Consider the following 5739-nt stretch of genomic DNA (forward strand, 5'->3'; position numbering starts at 1 on the left):
CCTTAAGAACTGTTTTAGAAAACATCTGCTCTGTGCTGGGAGCCTTAGGTGGGACAGGAGCAGGTTGTAGCTGAAGCCGTGCAGAGGCCTGGCATGTAGCCTCCACATCCTGCAGGACACAGATGGGTGGGCATCATCCTGACCTAGACTGAGGACTTCAGAGGTCTCTCCTGAGCACTTCTGTGGGGGTGCGGGCTCCTCTGGACCGGCCCTTGTGTAGAGGTGGTTCTGTGCCATAAGGGTTCCAGGGCAGTTGAGTGAGACATGAGTTTCGTTTCATCACAGGGGCTTGTTCGAGATAAGCCATTGTCATCCTCACCCCACACCGCCCCCATCACTCAGCTGCTTCTAATTTTGGCTGAAGAGTGGCAAGGGAATCCTTGTGCTGGTGGCAGCTCTTGCAGCAATGACGAGTGTGTGTGGTTGGCACGGGCAGGAAGCATTGGGTCGCCCAGGAAGGGGCAGCCTTGGTGGACTTACCCAGTTATCCGCTGTAACATTAACCCTGGCCAGGAGGGGCTGGGAGTTGTGGGTGGGCCGTGCTCTGTGAGTCCTCAGAGTTCCCTGTGTGATGAAAAGTCTCTTCACCACCCGATGCCCTCCCTCACATCAGGACAGCAGGTGGCCCTCAGTCCTGGATAAGGGCCCTTCAAGGCCCTTCCCTCAACACTGCCAGAAAGCTCAGGAGTGACCCGGGGTGGGGCACTGGTTCGGACTGCCTCCTGAAGCAGAAGACCCATTCATTCAGTGCTGTGCCATGAGGACAAAGTGATTCCTCTCCCAGTGGCTCCCACAGGTTCAAAGGCCCTGAGGAAGACAGCCCCTCTGTGGGGAGGAGCAGCAATGTGGCCTCATTTTGTGTGTCAGAGAAGCCCTTCTCTGAAGTGACGCCAAGCCAAGACCCTCCGGAGGAGTTGGCTTGAGCTGGGCAAAGAATAGGAGTGCCCAGGGACCCACGGCTTTGGTATCGCCCAGATGTTTGTCAGAAATGTAGAGCCTCAGGCTGGGCCCCGGTCCTACTGAATTACTCTACCTTTAAGAAGATCCCAGGAGAGTCCTAGGCATATTGAAGTCTGGGAAACAGCTGGAGTAAATGTTTCAGGCATGGGGCCAGCATGTGCAAAGGCCCTGAGGCAGAAATCAAAATGTTTCCTCTGGAGGTCAGGTAGCCCAGGAGTGTCCTGAGTCAACTCCCTCTATATTGCCTACAAAAGACGGGATAGGAGAAAGGGTGTGTGTTATCCTAGGTAAGAGTCGGCTGATGAGAGCCCAGCATAATCGGTGCCACAATGAAGGTATGTACGGGGCCGTGGGAGCCCAGAGAGGGAACCCTGTCCCAGGTGCAGGCCTGGAGAGGCTACCTCAGGAGCTGGGAGGAGGAGGGGGAGGTGAACCCTCCATCTCCTTCACCAGTGGCAGGAGCACTGTGCAGGGAGGCTGGGTTGCTGAGGTTAGGAGTGGCAGGGCCAGGTGTGGGGGGCCTGGATTCAGGATCTTGACCTTTATTTTAGTTTGTAGGGAATCAGTGATGGTTTTAAGCAGGGAGGTGACGTGATGAGATTGAGACTGATAACAAGAGTAGCAGTTAACATTTATCTCGCCTTTAGCAAAAGCCAGACCCTGTGTTGAGCATTGCCAGATTGTCCCATTTAAGCGACCTGTGAGGTAGGTTCTTGTGTTCATTTTACAGCTAGAAAGGAGTGGAGTGGGGCTGAGGAGCAAACAGCCGGGATGTGGGCACAGGCTACACTCACTGCTGTGGCACCTCCCTCAGGAGCAAGGGAGCCAGGGCAGGCTGCATTGTGGGTAGCCAGTGGGTCTCAGGGATCAGGGGGCAGGATCTCCAGGGCTCTGAGGCTGATCAGATGCTGAGGGTGGGTGAGTGGACCTGGGAATACAGATAAGACGCCCAGGTTTCTGAATGAAGGGTTTTGTCATTTATGAAACTTTTCAGCATCTGCAAAAGTAGGGGCTAGGATAACACACATTTTACTCATCACCCACTTAAAATGTTGCTGCATTTTTAAACATGTCTATCCCATCTTTTTTTTTTTTTTTTTTACAATGCGATGGAGGCAGGACAGGTCTTGTCTGCCTAGGTAATATTATCTCTGCCTCATAGAAAAGGAACCAGAGGTCAGAGATGAAAGAATTTCCCCCAGAGCCACAGGGTGGGTAAACTGGGAAGTGGGAACAGAACTCAGAACTGGTGTCCTTCACGGCCCCAGCAGCTCCCAGAGCATGTTCAAGCCTTCTGAAGGAAATTAATACACGCTCCACTAAAGTAGAATTTTGTGAGTCATTTGGCTTGGGAAAAAATGGAGCTCAAACAAACAAAACTTCCATGGGGTTCTTGGTTGAAGAACCTCTTAGAGCCTGTGGCCCTGGCAGGCTGGGCCTCACTCCAGGAGATGATAGGACTTTTGACTTCAGGGTCCCTGGCTTTGACCACACATCCCACAGATTCACGAGCTCCCTAATGACCAGCTCTCCTAAGAGAGCTGAGTCTTGTCAGCTGTCTGTCTTCTGAACACACACCTGCCTTTGGAAGTACCAAGGTATCCCTCAAGGTGGACCAGCCCTAGGGTGAGGACTGTGAGCTAGCAAGGGCTCCGGGAGCCCCACGGACAAGTCTGACCCTCCAGTCCACCAGGTGTCAGACCCTACCAGGTGCAGCAAAGTGATCAAACCTGAGTGGACATGCTGCTTTGACTCCTTTTATAATGAATTAAAGAGGTACACTCGGCTGGGTGCAGTGGCTCACGCTTGTAATCCCAGCACTTTGGGAGGCCAAGGCAGACGGATCATAAGGTCAGGAATTCGAGACCAGCCTGGCCGACATGGTAAAACCCCGTCTCTACTAAAAATACAAAAGAAATTAGCTGGATGTGGTGGCAGGCACCTGTAATCCCAGCTACTTGGGAGGCTGAGGCAGGAGAATTGCTTGAACCGGGGAGGCAGAGGTTGCAATGAACCAAGATCACACCACTGCACTCCAGCCTGGGCAACAGAGCTAGACTCCATCCTAAATAAATAAAGAGGACACTCATACACTGAGTAATACATTTCTGTCAATGATGGACCACATTTCTGACGGTGGTCCCATAAGATTATAGTGGAGCTGAAAAATTCCTTTGACTTAGTGATGTTGTAACCTTCATAACATAGCAAAATTTCCATATTTTATTTTATTTATCTTTTTTTTTTGAGTCAGAGTCTCGCTCTCTCACCCAGGCTGGAGTGCGATGGCGTGATCTCTGCTCATTGCAACCTCTGCCTCCCAGGTTCAAGCGATCCTCCTGCCTCCGCCTCCCAAGTAGCTGGGATTACAGGCGCCTGCCACCATGCCTGACTAATTTTTGTATTTTTAGTAGAGACAGGGTTTGACCATGTTGCCTAGGCTGGTCTTGAACTCCTGACCTCAGGTGATCCACCCACCTTGGCCTCCCAAAGTGGTAGGATTACAGGCATGAGCCACGGCACCTGGCTGCTACTATATTTTAAAAATGAATTTATCACCACTGGAATGGGCAAAAAAGAGAAAATAAATACAAATGAATTTAGTGTGGCCTAAGTTTGCAGTGTTTATAGAGTCTACAGTAGTGGACGGTAAAGTCCCAGGCCTTCACATTCACTCACCACTCACTGACTCACCCCGAACAACTTCCAGTCCTACAGGCTCCGTTCATAGAAAGTGCCCTTTACAGACATACTGTTTTAATCTTTGATACCATATTCTTGTACGTTTTCTGTGCATAGATACCCAAATGCTTGCGTAGCGCAGGAGCATTACACTATACTGTACAGCCAGGGTGTGTGGCAGGTGGTGCCTGTGTGATGTTCACACAATGCCGAAATCGCCTAACAATGCATTTCTCAGTACATGTTCCTGTTATTAAGTGACACGAGTGTATTTAGTGTTTTTTCAGTATTCAGTATAGTTTTTAGTTCTTAGTATTTTTAAATCTTGCAGAAGGCTTGGAAAGCAAAAGTGAGAGGTGGGGCCGGGCACGGTGGCTCACTCCTGTAATCCCAGCCCTTTAGGAGGCCAAGGCAAGCGGATCACCTCAGGTCAATAGTTCGAGACCAGCCTGGCCAACATGGTAAAACCCTGTCTCTACTAAAAATACAAACATTAGCCAGGCATGGTGGCAGACACCTGTAGTCTCAGCTACCCAGGAGGCTGAAACAGAATCGCTGGAACCCGGGAGGCAGAGGCTGCAGCAAGCCAAGATCAAGTCACTGCAATCCCACCTGGATGACAGAGTAGGACTCTGTCCCCACCAAAAAAGAAAAAAGGTAGTGAGAGGTGAAACTGGGAGGCTGCCCAGGGCCAGCACTTAGTAACTGAATGCATTTTGAATGAATAAATGGAAAGCTGTAGATTCTTGAGAAGCCCAGGCTTGAGGGGCCAGACAGGGAAGGGGCTCTCTTGCCTAAACCAGGGCTTCCCCTCCCCTCACTCCACACCCTTTTCACTCGGCTCCGCACAAGGCAAGATGAGCACAGCTCTTGAATTCATCGTGTTCCCATCTTAGGTTACAGAGGGACAGTGGAAGAGAGAGAACAAAAAACCTCTGGTTCAAAAGTCAAAACTGAGAAGGTTGTGTTTTTTTTTTGAGACAGTCTTGCTGTTGCCAAGCTGGAGTGCAGTGGCACGTTCTTGGCTCACTGCAACCTCCACCTCCTGGGTTCAAGCAATTCTCCTGCCTCAGCCTCCGGAGTAGCTGGGACTACAGGCGTGCGCTACCACACCCAGCTAATTTTTGTATTTTTAGTAGAGACGGGGTTTCACCATGTTGGCCAGGATGGTCTCCATCTCTTGACCTCGTGATCCGCCTGCCTCGGGCCTCCCAAAGTGCTGAGATTACAGGTGTCAGCCATCACACCTGGCTATTTTTTTTTTTTTAAGACAGAGTCTCATTCTGTTACCCAGGCTGGAGTGCTGTGGCATGATCTCGACTCACTACAACTTCCATTTCCCAGGTTCAAGCAATTCTCTTGCCTCAGCCTCCTGAGTAGCTGGGATTACAGGCATGCCCCACCATGCCTGGCTAATTTTTTGTGTGTTTTTAATAGAGATGGGTTTCACCATGTTGACTAGGCTGGTCTTGAACTCCGGACTTCAAATAATCTGCCTGCCTTGGCCTCCCAAAGTGCTGAGGTTACAGGCATGGGCCTGCAGGGTTTTTTTTTAAGAAAGCAGCTTGGAGAAGGAATCATGGGAAAGGAGTCCTTCTATTTATTTTTTATTTTTTTGAGATAGGGTCTCTCTCTCCTCCTGGCTGGAGTGCAGTGGCACAGTCACGGCTCACTGCAGCCTCAGCCTCCCAGGCTCAGGTAATCCTCCCACTCAGCCTCCCAAGTAGCCCGTACTACAGGCATGCCCTACCACACCTGGCTACGGTTTTTTTTGTTTTTTTTTTTTGTAGAGATGAGGTCTCACTCTGTTGCCCAGGCTGGTCTCAGACACCTGGGCTCAAGTGATCTGCCCGCCTTGGCCTCCCAAAGTGCTGAGATTACAAACGTGAGCCACTCTTCCCATTCCCTTCTGTCTATTCTTTCTGGCTTTTCTAATCTATTAACAGCAAGTGTAGGCTCAGGTCAGGTTGAATTGAAAATGTGCCTTCGAATCCTCCCTCCCCAATCTGCTACAAAAGTCTCCTACTTGGAACTCACGGACATCTGCGTTCGCTGGAGTCCGGAGGTTGAAACTTCAGCGTTCAAGGGACCTGGCAG

The sequence above is a fragment of the Aotus nancymaae genome, unplaced genomic scaffold (assembly GCF_030222135.1).
Source record: "Aotus nancymaae isolate 86718 unplaced genomic scaffold, 86718_ANA_hifiasm-v0.15.2.pri h1tg000002l, whole genome shotgun sequence".
NCBI lineage: Eukaryota > Metazoa > Chordata > Mammalia > Primates > Aotidae > Aotus > Aotus nancymaae.